Source organism: Ammospiza caudacuta, chromosome 11, assembly GCF_027887145.1.
Source record: "Ammospiza caudacuta isolate bAmmCau1 chromosome 11, bAmmCau1.pri, whole genome shotgun sequence".
In the NCBI taxonomy this organism is placed as follows: domain Eukaryota; kingdom Metazoa; phylum Chordata; class Aves; order Passeriformes; family Passerellidae; genus Ammospiza; species Ammospiza caudacuta.
The window spans coordinates 9,245,769-9,262,209 of NC_080603.1; the positions used below are offsets into that span (position 1 = coordinate 9,245,769).

General features: G+C 53.4%; 4 non-coding genes across 4 annotated transcripts; all 4 read right to left on the reverse strand.

Moving 5' to 3' along the window:
- Window positions 1-3,226: 3,226 nt before the first annotated feature.
- On the reverse strand, window positions 3,227-3,298 carry TRNAQ-CUG (transfer RNA glutamine (anticodon CUG)). The gene has a single exon. It is a non-coding gene; the product is annotated as a tRNA-Gln (tRNA).
- Window positions 3,299-4,691: 1,393 nt separating this feature from the next.
- Window positions 4,692-4,763, reverse strand: TRNAM-CAU (transfer RNA methionine (anticodon CAU)). Its single transcript has one exon. It is a non-coding gene; the product is annotated as a tRNA-Met (tRNA).
- Window positions 4,764-5,535: 772 nt separating this feature from the next.
- On the reverse strand, window positions 5,536-5,617 carry TRNAS-AGA (transfer RNA serine (anticodon AGA)). The gene has a single exon. It is a non-coding gene; the product is annotated as a tRNA-Ser (tRNA).
- A 7,607-nt stretch (window positions 5,618-13,224) lies between these two features.
- TRNAQ-CUG (transfer RNA glutamine (anticodon CUG)) lies at window positions 13,225-13,296 on the reverse strand. Its single transcript has one exon. It is a non-coding gene; the product is annotated as a tRNA-Gln (tRNA).
- Between the last annotated feature and the right edge of the window lie 3,145 nt (window positions 13,297-16,441).

Here is a 16,441-nt window from a genome sequence, read left to right on the forward strand (position 1 = left end):
ACTGCCACTGTCAGACAGGTGCCTGTCTCCTGAGCAGCACTTCCAGGGATGCCCTGCACCCCCAGGAGGCCACCAGGAGATGGAAAGGGCTCCTACAGATGAGCCTCCCAGGTCCTCGATGGGGAGGACCAGCAGGAGAGGACACTGGGGCTGTCTGCACTGATGAGCCAGGGGTGGAGGGGGGCATGGAGCTGCTGCCTCCACCACCTCCTGGCAGTTCTGGAGAGAATGAAGCCAAACTCTCCCGAGAGCTGCACTGTCACAGGGCAAGAGGCAGCAATCACAAGTGGCAAGAAAGGAAATGCCAGAGTTCCCTGGGGGAGGACAAGGGACAGGATTGGGAGAGGTGTATCAGGTGTACTGATGTCTTTTGTAAGCTGTGTCTGTGCTTAGAAGTCAGCAGGACAAGGCCCAGAGCCTGCTGAGCAACTGGGGCTGTGTGATCTGCCCAGAGCAGTTGACAGGTGCACAAGACATCCAGAGGTCCACACAGACCTGCTGGGTTTGGTGTGGGGCACTCTTAGTCATTACAGTCCTTGAGCTGCCCCAAAAGACCCTGCCAGGGGAGACAGCAAATGCAGGAGATTGCAGACAAGCACCAGGTGATCCATGACTGAGAATACAAGGTGGGGAAATATCCTTCATGGCAGCAGAACATTTAGGGTGTGAGCTCTGTTATCCCTTGAGCGCCTGAGTCTGCAGCACCCAGTCCACTGAAGTCCACACTGGGTGACTCAGGTTTGCCTGGAGCTCAGGGATTTTCCCAGCTCTTCCACATCATGATGACACCTGCTCTGCTGCTCTGGGAGACTGATCCCGTGTCCCTTTGAAATGTAAAATGCAGGGAATGGGAAACCCCATCCCAGAGCCAGAAAACAACAGCCACGGGCTCCCTGCCCTCAGCCCTTTCCCCAAAGGCAGCAGCCAGGTCTCTGTCCCTGGGTTGAGCACGCTGAGTAAAGCAGGTCAGTGTGGCTGTGGGTCTGTCTCAGGGAAGGACACAGCATCTCTTTGATCACAAAACCAGGCCGTGGCACAGCCTGTGACTGTAAGCAAGTTCCCCATGGCTGTCACTCAGGCCTGCAGGGGACATCCTTTCAGGTGAACATGGACTTCCCTTGCCCCTGAACTTTGCCACCTTCCTGCACAGTTGGGTCTCTTCCCCACTATGGGGTTGTGCAGTGTTGACTTTGTGCCTCAACTGACCCTCAGTCTTCTGTATATCTGTGATAACCCATGAAAGAAATGACTCTCAGGATGAACCTGAGTGTCTGCACTGAAAGCTCCTGAGAGATGAGTTGAGGTGTCCATTCATGGCTGAATTTAACTGTAACTGGAGCCCAATTAACCATCAAGAAGATGGTTAACTGTCAAGAAGTGGCAGAACTTATAGACACTAAAAAAATACGTTTCAATTCACCTCATACATTGGCTTGGGGCCTCCAAATGAAATTCCTTAGGAAGCTGGGACACACATTAATCATTTCCAAGTCAGGTGGTGTGAAACGTGTGAGAAATGCCTGAGATGAAAGAGGCAGGGACCTGATCAGCAGCGAGGCCTCGCACGTGGCCACTCCCAGAAGTTTGGATGTTTCACAAACAAGGAATGTTTGTGGCCCCACAGGGCTCTGGGACCCAGCATAAAAGGCTGCTCTGCTGCAGGCTCTGCATCCTGGTCTCTGGCCTCCCTTTCCTCGAGGAACCAGGTAAGCCTGAGCCCGCTCCATCCCTCCCTGTGGGCTGAGCTGCTCTCATGGAGGCTGCCCGGCTTGATCCTTGGGCTGCCTCAGCTGGGCCCTGGCACAGAACTGTTGGAGGGCCGTCAGCCTTTCCATGCTGGGGGCTGGGGCCAGCTGGGAAGAGGGGGCTTTGTTCCAGCACAAGGGGATCAATGGGGCTCAGCCTCAGGCGGATGTGCCCAGCAGAATTTGCACCTGCCCTGGTGTAACAAAATGTGCCAGTGCACGCCGGACATTGTCTGACACGGCCATGTCTGCTCTGGAGATGGGCTGTGACCAGTCTTTCCACAGGGCCCTTAAAGCCACTGTGCTGCCTCCTCTTGCTGCAGTGGGGCAGCCTTCGCGTGCCGTGCCACTCGCAGGGCAGCAGGAGGGTGGTGGGAGCTGTAGGCACAGAGTGTGTGTTGGAGACCAAATGTGTGCCTGGCGAGAGCTGAGGGACAGAGAGACAGAGTGATGCTGAGGCTGGGTGGTGCTCCCTGCTCTGTGTTGCAGCTTTGCCTCCCGCACCGAGAGATGTCTTGCTGCAGACCCTGTCCCCCACGGCCCTGCGGCCCCTGTGGCCCAACGCCCCTTGCCAGCAGCTGCACTGAGCCCTGCAATGTCCGCTGCGCTGACTCCATGGTGTACATCGAGCCTTCGCCGGTGGTGGTGACCCTGCCGGGCCCCATCCTCAGCTCCTTCCCTCAGAGCACAGCCGTGGGATCCTCTCTGTCAGCTGCTGTGGGCAGCTCCCTCAGCACCGCGGGGGTTCCCATCTCTTCTGGGGGCTCCCTTGGCCTGGGGGGCTCAGGCCTGTGTCTGCCTTTCTCCCGCTGCGGTCAGATCTGCTGAGGCCGGCGCATCATCCCCGTTCTCCTTGGCAGACGGGCCCATCTCTTGCCCTCCTTGGCCCCCCACACGTCTTCCTTGGTCTCTGTTCTGTGTCGCCGCTTTTGCTCCTTCTCATTAAAGCCTTTGTGCAGCATTGCTGGAGAGTTGTGGTCCTTTGTTGTCCCCCTCCCTCACCTACCCCCTGCTCTGCCAGGGGCATCCTTCCCTCTCCCATGGAAACAAATGGAAGCCCAATGATGGGGCACTGCCCAATGCTGGTGGAGCTCATGGAATGGATTGCAAAGCAATAGAAAGCAATTGCCAGGGAAAAGAGGAAAAGGAGCAGCAGAGGAAAGGAGAAAAAAAGAGCTGTGGACAGGGGTGGTCATAGAAGTAATGGCAGACAGAGTGCCCTGCTGTTCCTGTGAGAATGGTCCAAACTGGAAACAGCAGTCCACAGCGTGAATCCCAGTTTCCAGTTTTGGATGCATCCAAGACAGGAGGCAGTGGTCCCAGTGCAGAGTCCTGTGCCTGGCCCATTGGGAGTGGGTGTTGTGCAGCTCAGGTGCTGTGTGATGGATGAGAGAAGAGTGCAGAAGTGCAGCAGCAGCAGAGGTGAGGGGTGAGAGTGTTCGCATGCTGAGGGCAAGCATGCTGAGGCAACCAAAAGGCTCAGGCCCCACTGAGATTTGAACTCAGATCACTGGATTCAGAGTCCAGAGTGCTCACCATTACACCATAGGACCTCCTGCCCAGCTCACCTGGCGCCCCTGTGCTCAGCCTGCCTCAGCCTTATGGCCCCAGACAAGGCTGCCTGCCTCTCCACTGCTCTGCACATCTCACACCAACTGCAGCCTTCCTGCACGCCCCACACACACTCTCACATCACACCAACCTCCACGCCAACAGCACCACAGCTCCCTCCAAGCCTGACATGGCCTCTCTTACAAGTGCCACGCTACAAAGCACCCAACATCTTCTCTTTCCCAAATGGCAACAAGCCCTTTCTCACTCAGGCACACTTACCTGCCCAAGTTACACTCACACCGCACAAGCCCCCTTCCTTCTCTTCTCCAGACCAAGCCACTCCAGCTCCTTAAGGTCTAGGGAGAGGAAACTTTGTCCCATCTCTACAGAAGCTCAACAAAGACCCTCTGCTGAACCCAGCAAAGGGGCTGGAGCAGCAAGGACAAAGGACAGCTGACACACCAAGGGCAGAGCAATGACTGACCTCCAGCTCCCGTGAGGGAGAAGTTTGCTCACTGCCTATGCTGCACAGCCCGGAGGACAGAACCTCTCTGGAACTCTTCCCTCTCACAATGAACCTGACTGCAAGGCATCCCAGGTGGACACAAGTCCAAATGCCTGCTCAAAGCATGGCTGGAGACAAAGGAAGGACAAGGCAACAAAGTGCCTCAGCCCCATTGCAACCCCAGCCTGATGCACAGGTGTGGAAAAGCACAAAGTTCTCTGCCCACCTGGCTGCAGAGGCTCACCACTCTCTGGGAGTCTGTGCAGGATCCAGGGCAGCCCCTGCAGCCGGCTTTTGCCAAGGCCAACCTGGCTCAATGCCAGTATGTGCCTATTGTCATTATGTTGCAAAGGTTCTATATTGTTGTCTCTTTATTGCAAGAGTTTCATATCTCTTTGATGCTTCTCGTAGGAACTTCTTCTAAGCACTGACTCTTCTTTCTTCTCACAGAAGCTAACTGACTCTAGTTCTCTCTCAACTAAGTAATGTGCTGTTTTATATCACTATTCTTTTTACTGTCTACAGGTGTGGCCTGGAAAAATCAGGCCTGCTCTTAATCTTTAATGATTAGCCCAGCCGCAACTCCTTTGGGGCAAGATTATTTTCTATGCTACATTTATTTTCTTATATTCTATCCCCCTACATGTGCCTGCTGGGCTGGGAGGTGCCCGGAGTCCTGGGCAGGATCCTGGCTGAGGGGAGCAGGAGCAGCGGCTGAGCTGCTCTGTGGGAGAACAATTGCAGAGAGAAGGGGCCGCGCTCTTTGGGACCAGGAGAGGTTGGGCCGTGTAGAAGGAAGAGGAAGGCTATGGCCAGGGCCACCCTAAAAGCAGGAGCCAAGGAGGGTCAAAGTTGTTGGGCAAGATAGCCTGAGTGCAAAAACACCTTAGCAGAGGATGGTTTCGATCCATCGACCTCTGGGTTATGGGCCCAGCACGCTCCCGCTGCGCCACTCTGCTCCTCCTCAGCCCTACCTGCCATCGCCCCCACTGCAGCCTCATGCTGCCCGCCACTGCTGCCCCTCACTCCTGCCCTTCCTCTCTCATCCGCCTCCCCCACCCCACTGAATACACACCCTGACCATTCACCTCCCTTCAGCCTGCGCTACGCTCCTCCAGTGCCTGCCCTTGCCCTTCTCACACACTTTCCACACACAGCCTTGCACACTCACTGCCCCTTCCACACCCACCCTGACCCTGCACCTGCTCAACCCACCCTGCACACAGCCTGCAGCCTGGCCATCCATCAGCCCACCTGAAATCCACAAACATCCTCACACCTGCAGCCCTCACCACAAATACACCTGTGCTCCCAGCACGCTGCACCACTGCTCCTGCCTGGCACTTCAGATCTTTTATGGCCAACGACAGACATAGGTCGCCTTTGCTTGGAACTGCCAGCAGAAACAATTCTCCTCTTTTTGCTCCGCAAATTCTGCCTTTTCAGCTCAATGCTGCTCATGGGTACTCTGAAGCAAAAGTTCCGAATTCTGGTCACTTTGTGCCAAGCAGTTTGTCAAGCTGAGAGTCCTTGCATTTAACACTTGGTGCCACTGGGAGGGGATGAAATGCTCAGTTCCAGGTGCCATCTGCATATCGCCTTCCCTTTTCCATTGTTGGGGCTGCAAGTGCAGGAGCCCTGGGGCAGCTGCAGCTGCTGTCCATGGCACCCACCTGTGGGTGCTGCCTGTGCCCCTGGTCAGATGCCCGCAGCCCAAAAGGGGATCGTGCCCGTAGTTGGCAGGATTCGAACCTGCGCGGGGAAACCCCAATGGATTTCTAGTCCATCGCCTTCACCACTCGGCCACAACTACCTGCTCCAGCCCTGCCCTGCTCATCACCTGCCCTCGGCCAACACACCCACACCCACGCACTTCTGCACAAGGCTCCTCTCAACAAACACTGCTGCACATGCCTGAAAAATCATTCCCAAGGCCAGCACCAAAAAACACTTTGCATATTAAACAAATATCAACAACAAACTGCCTGGGCAACATTCACTCTCCTACTTACAGGACACTTAAGGTACAACAACATAAAACAACCAACAACAAAAACAAACAAAATCCAACCAATCAAAACAGAAATCAACCAACAACCATTGAAAAGAGGGTGTTGTATCTGTTTCTGTATCTATGTATATGAGTATCTCTGTGTGTGTGTGACAAAAGACAGTGAGGACAAGGATACAAAGGAATACAGCCTAAAAGATTGACAGAGGCATAATATTTGATCGAGGAAAAGCACTTCAGAGCATTTAACCTCACTTACAACTTCAAGTTATACTTAGCAACTTAGCAGAAAAAACACTAAGCAACATTCAGGTTAGTCTATATCTGGAATTTAACCTTCCTGATAGGCCTAACTTACTTAGATCTCCAAGGTACTTAAACATCCAAGGAAGCAGTATTTCTCCCAGATTTGCTATAGCAAATATATGCAGATGTGCATGCACACAGGCGTGAAGGGTCGGTACAATCAACGTACCTGTGAAAAACTCCCCTCAGGGGTCAGTGAAACACTCACTTTGGATGCCTTTGCATCTCCCCAAGGGGGAAGGGTCAGGCCTCAAGGAGTGAGGGTATCAGCCTGGGACTCGTCCTTCTTGGGCAATCCTCCAAGTACAGCAACCCTGAGAGTTCACAGGCTGTGAGAGCCGTCCCACTCAGGGCCATTGCTGGTGACAGCCTGCTGCGGGCCAGGAGAGCTCAAATGGTCTCATTTTGGGCCACTCTTCATAGGGTTGTAAGAGAGTGACCTTTACTCGTATCAGGGTTTCATCCTGGCCACAGTTTTTTGTCGGCACTTTCTTTGAAATTGTGAAACAGATATGTTGTAGCATTCAGGATTGAAAAATATTTTCCTAGACTGGTAATTTTTGAGGGGAATTTTCAATAGGTGTATTTACAAAACTAAATACAGAGTGAGTGACAGTGTGTTTGTGTCTGTGTGTCGGTGTGTGAGAGAGAATAGATAATGGAATCAATGTTCTCAATGTGAATTTGAAATTAAGTCCTTGCTGTGACTGTTGGTCAACTGCTAAAAAATTTTGCATCCTTCTAATTTCGTATCCATATACTTTCCATACTGTACAATTCTCAATATACAGTCTCCCTATAAAACATTAAATATTTCAAATTAATATTCCATTTCTGCTACATCCATTTAGTTAGTAACAGAGTGAACATGCCTGAAAAATTCTGTTGAAGCCGCACTGCTGACATCCAGGCATGAAAAGCAGAGTTTTACTCCTTTCCAGCCCATAATCCTGTATTTACACCATTGATACATCCCAACGTCACTAATGGAAGAGAGAAGACTGATTTTGCTATGCTTTTGTGAAGAAGCTTTGACAGGAGTGACATGTCACTCAAAATATCTGAAATAATTCTAACAAGAAACAAATTGGCACCTAGCCCTGCAAGGCTGTGATCCCCAAGTCCAGACTCAAGCTCAGTGACTGAGGTTTGGTGCTCTGGTGTAATTTCTGGGAGTTCTTAGTGCAGCTGCTGGTAAGCTCAGGACAGCAGCCAGTGCTCACTCTGGCAGAGCAGGGGGTAGGTGAGGGAGGGGGACAACAAAGGACCACGACTCTCCAGCAATGCTGCACAAAGGCTTTAATGAGAAGGAGCAAAAGCGACGGCACAGAACAGAGACCAAGGAAGACGTGTGGGGGGCCAAGGAGGGCAAGAGATGGGCCCGTCTGCCAAGGAGAACGGGGATGATGCGCCGGCCTCAGCAGATCTGACCGCAGCGGGAGAAAGGCAGACACAGGCCTGAGCCCCCCAGGCCAAGGGAGCCCCCAGAAGAGATGGGAACCCCCGCGGTGCTGAGGGAGCTGCCCACAGCAGCTGACAGAGAGGATCCCACGGCTGTGCTCTGAGGGAAGGAGCTGAGGATGGGGCCCGGCAGGGTCACCACCACCGGCGAAGGCTCGATGTACACCGTGGAGTCAGCGCAGCGGGCATTGCAGGGCTCAGTGCAGCTGCTGGCAAGGGGCGTTGGGCCACAGGGGCCGCAGGGCCGTGGGGGACAGGGTCTGCAGCAAGACATCTCTCGGTGCGGGAGGCAAAGCTGCAACACAGAGCAGGGAGCACCACCCAGCCTCAGCATCACTCTGTCTCTCTGTCCCTCAGCTCTCGCCAGGCACACATTTGGTCTCCAACACACACTCTGTGCCTACAGCTCCCACCACCCTCCTGCTGCCCTGCGAGTGGCACGGCACGCGAAGGCTGCCCCACTGCAGCAAGAGGAGGCAGCACAGTGGCTTTAAGGGCCCTGTGGAAAGACTGGTCACAGTCCATCTCCAGAGCAGACATGGCCGTGTCAGACAATGTCCCGGCGTGCACTGGAACATTTTGTTACACCAGGGCAGGTGCAAATTCTGCTGGGCACATCCCCCTGAGGCTGAGCCCCATTGATCCCCTTGTGCTGGAACAAAACCCCCCCTTCCCAGCTGGCCCCAGCCCCCAGCATGGAAAGGCTGACGGCCCTCCAACAGTTCTGTGCCAGGGCCCAGCTGAGGCAGCCCAAGGATCAAGCCGGGCAGCCTCCATGAGAGCAGCTCAGCCCACAGGGAGGGATGGAGCGGGCTCAGGCTTACCTGGTTCCTCGAGGAAAGGGAGGCCAGAGACCAGGATGCAGAGCCTGCAGCAGAGCAGCCTTTTATGCTGGGTCCCAGAGCCCTGTGGGGCCACAAACATTCCTTGTTTGTGAAACATCCAAACTCCTGGGAGTGGCCACTTGCGAGGCCTCGCTGCTGATCAGGTCCCTGCCTCTTTCATCTCAGGTGTTGTTCTTCCTCTTTGTACAACCCAAAATCCTGTGATGACTCTGAGAATCTCTTTGGGATTGAATGGACCTGAAATTATTCTATCACGAGCCCCCTAAAATGGCTTCATAAATTTCCCTGGACAACCTGTTCTAGAAGATCAGTCCTATTAGGGGAAAAGATTCCTTCCCAATATCTAATCTAAATATACTTATGCTCTCAGATTTAACTAGTAGCCCTTGACCCATCCCTCTACACCCCAGCCAGGTATCCTTTCCTTTCTTAACTGAATGTCTCCTAGAAGCCCTCTCCTGTCTTTGCTCTGCAGCCCCAACCCTCTCAGTCTGTCCGCACAGGCTGATGCTCCAGCTGCCTGGTGCTCTTTGTGGCTCCTCTGGACCCACTGCAGCAGGCCCGTGTGTTTCTTAGGCTGTGGGTCCTAGGGCTGCAGGCAGTACCCCAGGTACGGTGTCAGGAGAGACGAGTAGAGCAGGACAATCCCCTCCCTCAACCTACTGCCCACACTGCTCTGGATGCAGCCCAGAATAAGATTGGATTTTTGCACTGGGCTGCTCGCTGGCAGTGCAGGTTCATGTTCAGTATTTCAAGCACCAGAACCTGCAGGTCCCCCTCCACAGGGCTGCTCTCATTCCACTCAAGGCCTACTAGGCTGTGTCCAGGTTTGGGATTGCCCTGACCTTGGCATTTGAACAATCATAGCTCTGGCCTCAGCTTGGGAAGTTGTGATCCTCCAGAAAACAAGGAATTCAACACGTAGGAAGGTGATCAAAGGCATGCCTACATCTCTCCCTGAAAGACAAATTGACCCATTTTCCCCAAACACAAATTAACCCACTTTGCTCAGTGTGTCCAGCCCTGAGGTCAGGATCTGGATGGCAGCTTTGGGGCAGAGGCTGAGGGCCGGGAGCACAAAGCTCATGGCTCCTTTTCCTGGGCCAGGCATCATTTGCCCATTCACCCAATATCACACTTCAAAGGGATATTGGATCAGTCTCCCAAGAGCTTGTTGGTGTCATTGTGCTGTGGAAGAGTTGGGAAAATCCATGAGCTTCAGGCAAACCTGAATCATGCTGATGCGGAAATGAGTGCACACAGTGCCCTGGACTCAGGCATTCCAGGGACACCACAGCACATGGCCTCTTTCCCATGAAGTATTTTGCCTTTGTCAGGGGCATTTCCAGACCTTTTAGGACCAGTCCAAGACCACCTTGTACATCCATTTATTCATGTGCTGCTGCAGGTTTCCACAAGGCATTGCCATTAGGTGGCTGCTCAAGAGCCCAGGGGATGCAGGGCAACCCAGGATCATGGAGACTGGGAGAGACCTCTGGAAGTTCTTTGCTCCCTCTCTGAGAACAACAAACTTCCCAGCTGCCACCAGAAGCTGTGGGCCTTGTCCCATTGTCCTCTGAACACTGCCACTGTCAGACAGGTGCCTGTCTCCTGAGCAGCACTTCCAGGGACGCCCTGCACCCCCAGGAGGCCACCAGGAGATGGAAAGGGCTCCTACAGATGAGCCTCCCAGGTCCTCGATGGGGAGGACCAGCAGGAGAGGACACTGGGGCTGTCTGCACTGATGAGCCAGGGGTGGAGGGGGGCATGGAGCTGCTGCCTCCACCACCTCCTGGCAGTTCTGGAGAGAATGAAGCCAAACTCTCCCGAGAGCTGCACTGTCACAGGGCAAGAGGCAGCAATCACAAGTGGCAAGAAAGGAAATGCCAGAGTTCCCTGGGGGAGGACAAGGGACAGGATTGGGAGAGGTGTATCAGGGGTACTGATGTCTTTTGTAAGCTGTGTCTGTGCTTAGAAGTCAGCAGGACAAGGCCCAGAGCCTGCTGAGCAACTGGGGCTGTGTGATCTGCCCAGAGCAGTTGACAGGTGCACAAGACATCCAGAGGTCCACACAGACCTGCTGGGGTTGGTGTGGGGTACGCTCAGTCACTGCAGTCCTTGAGCTGCCCCAAAAGACCCTGCCATGGGAGACAGCAAATGCAGGAGATTGCAGACAAGCACCAGGTGATCCATGACTGAGAATACAAGGTGGGGAAATATCCTTCATGGCAGCAGAACATTTAGGGTGTGAGCTCTGTTATCCCTTGAGCGCCTGAGTCTGCAGCACCCAGTCCACTGAAGTCCACACTGGGTGACTCAGGTTTGCCTGGAGCTCAGGGATTTTCCCAGCTCTTCCACATCACGATGACACCTGCTCTGCTGCTCTGGGAGACTGATCCCGTGTCCCTTTGAAATGTAAAATGCAGGGAATGGGAAACCCCATCCCAGAGCCAGAAAACAACAGCCATGGGCTCCCTGCCCTCAGCCCTTTCCCCAAAGGCAGCAGCCAGGTCTCTGTCCCTGGGTTGAGCACGCTGAGTAAAGCAGGTCAGTGTGGCTGTGGGTCTGTCTCAGGGAAGGACACAGCATCACTTTGATCACAAAACCAGGCCGTGGCACAGCCTGTGACTGTAAGCAAGTTCCCCATGGCTGTCACTCAGGCCTGCAGGGGACATCCTTTCAGGTGAACATGGACTTCCCTTGCCCCTGAACTTTGCCACCTTCCTGCACAGTTGGGTCTCTTCCCCACTATGGGGTTGTGCAGTGTTGACTTTGTGCCTCAACTGACCCTCAGTCTTCTGTATATCTGTGATAACCAATGGAAGAAATGACTCTCAGGATGAGCCTGAGTGTCTGCACTGAAAGCTCCTGAGAGATGAGCTGAGGTGTCCATTCATGGCTGAATTTAACTGTAACTGGAGCCCAATTAACCATCAATTAGAACAAGTGACAGAAACTTATAGACTACGCAAATAGATTTAAATGCACCTTATACACAGGCTGGGGACTTCCAAGTCACGTGGCCTTGGTAAGCTGGGACACACATTAATCATTTCCAAGGTGGGTGCTGTGAAACTGGTGAAAAATGCCTGAGATGAAAGAGGCAGGGACCTGATCAGCAGCGAGGCCTCGCAAGTGGCCACTCCCAGGAGTTTGGATGTTTCACAAACAAGGAATGTTTGTGGCCCCACAGGGCTCTGGGACCCAGCATAAAAGGCTGCTCTGCTGCAGGCTCTGCATCCTGGTCTCTGGCCTCCCTTTCCTCGAGGAACCAGGTAAGCCTGAGCCCGCTCCATCCCTCCCTGTGGGCTGAGCTGCTCTCATGGAGGCTGCCCGGCTTGATCCTTGGGCTGCCTCAGCTGGGCCCTGGCACAGAACTGTTGGAGGGCCGTCAGCCTTTCCATGCTGGGGGCTGGGGCCAGCTGGGAAGAGGGGGCTTTGTTCCAGCACAAGGGGATCAATGGGGCTCAGCCTCAGGGGGATGTGCCCAGCAGAATTTGCACCTGCCCTGGTGTAACAAAATGTGCCAGTGCATGCCGGGACATTGTCTGACACGGCCATGTCTGCTCTGGAGATGGGCTGTGACCAGTCTTTCCACAGGGCCCTTAAAGCCACTGTGCTGCCTCCTCTTGCTGCAGTGGGGCAGCCTTCGCGTGCCGTGCCACTCGCAGGGCAGCAGGAGGGTGGTGGGAGCTGTAGGCACAGAGTGTGTGTTGGAGATCAAATGTGTGCCTGGCGAGAGCTGAGGGACAGAGAGACAGAGTGATGCTGAGGCTGGGTGGTGCTCCCTGCTCTGTGTTGCAGCTTTGCCTCCCGCACCGAGAGATGTCTTGCTGCAGACCCTGTCCCCCACGGCCCTGCGGCCCCTGTGGCCCAACGCCCCTTGCCAGCAGCTGCACTGAGCCCTGCAATGCCCGCTGCGCTGACTCCACGGTGTACATCGAGCCTTCGCCGGTGGTGGTGACCCTGCCGGGCCCCATCCTCAGCTCCTTCCCTCAGAGCACAGCCGTGGGATCCTCTCTGTCAGCTGCTGTGGGCAGCTCCCTCAGCACCGCGGGGGTTCCCATCTCTTCTGGGGGCTCCCTTGGCCTGGGGGGCTCAGGCCTGTGTCTGCCTTTCTCCCGCTGCGGTCAGATCTGCTGAGGCCGGCGCATCATCCCCGTTCTCCTTGGCAGACGGGCCCATCTCTTGCCCTCCTTGGCCCCCCACACGTCTTCCTTGGTCTCTGTTCTGTGCCGCTGCTTTTTCTCCTTCTCATTAAAGCCTTTGTGCAGCATTGCTGGAGAGTCGTGGTCCTTTGTTCTCCCCCTCCCTCACCAACCCCCTGCTCTGCCAGGGACATCCTTCCCTCTCCCATGGAAACAAATGGAAGCCCGATGATGGGGCACTGCCCAATGGTGGTGGAGCTCCTGGAATGGATTGCAAATCAATAGAAAGCAATTGCCAGGGAAAAGAGGGAAAGACGCCACAGATGAATGGAGCACGAAAGGAGAAGTTGACAGGAGTGGGCATAGAAGTATTTGCATACAGAGTGCCCTGCTGTTCCTGTGGGAATGATCCAACTTGGAAACAGCTGCTCAGAGCTTGTAGCCCAGTCTCCAGTTTTGGATGCATCCAAGACAGGAGGCAGCGGTCCCAGAGCAGAGTCCTGTGCCTGGCCCATTGGGAGTGGGTGTTGTGCAGCTCAGGTGCTGTGTGATGGATGAGAGAAGAGTGCAGAAGTGCAGCAGCAGCAGAGGTGAGGGGTGAGATCGTACGCATGCTGAGGGCAAGCATGCTGAGGCAACCAAAAGGCTCAGGTCCCACTGAGATTTGAACTCAGATCACTGGATTCAGAGTCCAGAGTGCTCACCACTACACCATAGGACCTCCTGCCCAGCTCACCTGGCGCCCCTGTGCTCAGCCTGCCTCAGCCTTATGGCCCCAGACAAGGCTGCCTGTCTCTCCACTGCTCTGCACATCTCACACCAACTGCAGCCTTCCTGCACGCCCCACACACACTCTCACATCACACCAACCTCCAGGCCAACAGCACCACAGCTCCCTCCAAGCCTGACATGGCCTCTCTTACAAGTGCCATGAAAAATCTTTTCTTTCCCAAATGGCAACAAGCCCTTTCTGTCTCTCAGGCCATGAGGGTTGGGGTTTTGTAGTGAAGACAATGCCAGTGCTGGCAGCCCATTGGAGTATTTGTAGTTTGAAGGCAACAGCGGGTGTCACGGGGTGGTGCCATGGGCTGGGAGCAGGGCGGGGTTGGCATGGGGTAGACGTCAGGGGACCAATGGGATGGCAGCCATGAAATGTCCCTGTCAACTGTTGAGACGAATGTGCTGCTGGCACCCCTCGGCAAAGGGGATTACAGCATTTTTGGGGCACATCTGGGCACAGCACCAGTGGCACCAGTGGGATAGCTGGGGTAGGCAGCGCACAAAGGGGTCTGGCAGGGCATCAGTGCAGCAGGGGGGTTGCCATCAGGTGATTGAGTGGGGCCTGGCTTTCTGGCAAGTTTGGAGGGGCTCAGGTTCCTGGCTGAGATTAACTGTGCCTTTGGACTTTTAAGCAGTGCAAGAAAGAAGATGGCCCCGAGAAGTGACTTTCAGATTCTGACTTCTTTCGGGTGGCAGGGGTTTGCTGCAGAGATTGCTCCACCCAACCTTCCTCTCACTCCAGATCTGTTCATGGGATGGCAGTGACTGTACCAAAGGGGGACCCAGAAATTGGACATTTCTGGGTCAGTTCTAGACATAAATGTGAAGGGCAAACTGTCTGGCACTGGGCTAGCATAGGGTACCCTTGGTCTCAGGAAAGAGGAAGAGGAAAGATCAGCAAATGCTTTTTGCCCTGGCTCATGTCTCAGTCCAAACTACAGCTGGAAATGCTTTCCTTTAGCCGTGGACTGCCACTTTGAGAGAATGTGATGAATGCTATATGTACAGCTGAGAAGGAAAGTGTGCATCACTAGTGTGTTTGATCTAGTGTACAGACTGCAAAGGGACTATAAAGGCCAGTGCTGGCTTTTTCTTCTCAGAATTTTTCTTTGGGAGCAGCTGCTGGATATTTTGAAGGGATTTGGGATCTTCAAGAGTCAGAGCATAAGATGGTATGTAGAGCTTGAAGGAAAATGCAGATATCCAGGGATCTGGATGCAGTTCAGTGGGTACGAGTTACATGTTGAGCAGCTGATGGCACAGAAAACATTCTAAAAGAAGAAAGGGGCTGTTCTGCATTTGCTTTTTCTTTTGCAGCCTATTAACTGCACCGCCAACAATGAAATGCTTATTCTTCCTTCCCTGCTACATGCAGGATCACATTCTGTCAGTCTCCAAGAGTCAGGATGTACAGCAGGGCTCTTCTACGAACTGCTCTCACACGAATGGGGCTGGGCCAGAAAAGAGCTTGTCGTTTTCCTGGGCACTGTCAGCGTTCACGAACACAACCACACGATGGTGGTGTTGACTCGCCAAAGGACACGCAGTGAGCCCAGCTAGAAACCAGCCCAAGCCCAGAGCCAGGCTGGAAACGTCCCTGCTCTCAAATCAACAGGGTCAGGACAAAAAGATTCTGCTGATCTTCCTCTTCCAAGAGCAAACCCTTCTTTGCACCACACTCAAACAGCAGCATGAACTCCTTTGCCCTAACAAAACTTTTCACTCTCGCAGAGTCTGGCCACAAACCTGAAAACATCTGGCAAAAACAGAGCTCAGGAAAGTGCCAGCTGAGAAAACTCTTGCTGCCTGCAACTTCTCCTGCACCCATCGAGTGACCAGCACAGACCCTGCTATTGGCACTGTCCTCGTCAGCACTGAGTACCATCCTGAGCCTGCAGCCTCACAGTCAGCATCCAAACAGAACAGCACCAGGGAAGAACCCCATTAGTACATTTTTAGAGCTGGGAGTCTCCATGCCTGGAAATGTTGCCAGCACTGCTATTTGGGTGTTTTTGTTCTTGGCCAAAACTGGGCATTACATTTCTTCCCAGGGCAAGGTGATTTTCCCTTGGTTGTAGGGATTATACACTGAGCGTCTAAGTGTTGTCGTTTTGTCCTGAATGGAAGAGCAGGGGAATGGGGATGCTCCCAGCTGTCACAGACATGTCCAGTTCCAGTGAGGAATGTGGTGCCCAGTTTGTGGTACGCACCATGAGATGATCTTTCCTGTTGTTTATTACTTACAGTCTGTTGGGAATTCTGGTCTTGATTTGGCAAGAGCCAAGTAGCTTGGAGGTTTCTTCTGTCAGAAATCCATGCAGATTCTTTTGCCTGGCTGTCCCAAGGGGAAGGAACAGCTTTGGAGTTGTTGAAGCCACAGGCTGTGGATGCATCTCCTGAAAACCAGTCTACAATTGTTTGTCTGACTCTGTCCCTACCCATGACTTCCAGGGACCCTCCTGGTGTTCTGGATATTCCCAGGAGAGGATATTACAACTCCTGCTTTTAAACCAAGAATTTCAAATGCAGTAAGTCATTCACATTCCATGTGAGCTGTCCCAGTGGTGGGATGTGAGAGGGAACACCCCACACTGCTCTTTGACATAATCCATAATGATTTGATAGATGTAGGAATTATTTTTTTTTTTTATGTTTGGTGCTCCCCTTTTTCTCCCTGGAATAATTTTAAAATGATTCGTTTAACAAGTCATCTAAATTTGAGAAATTGAATTTGAGAGGAAATTATGCAAAATAAATGCAGGAAGACACCATAGAATCATCACGGAATCCCAGAAGGGTTTGGGTGTGAAGGGACCTTAAGAGAATCCCCTTATTCCATCTCCTGCCATTCCATCCACTAGTTGAGGTTGCTCCAAGCCCTGTCCAAGTGCAACCTTGGACACTTTCAAGGATGGGGCAGACACTATTTCCCTGGGTTTCTGGGCACAAGTTGAAATTTCCAGCATGGAACTAAGATATCTCCTTTGCTCTGCTGGGCTTCAGCATGGCTTTGGGAAGCAGAGGATGTGGAAATAGGAGCTTTGCCAGCTGTCTTGGGGGAGTCACTGATATCCCAAACAAAGCAA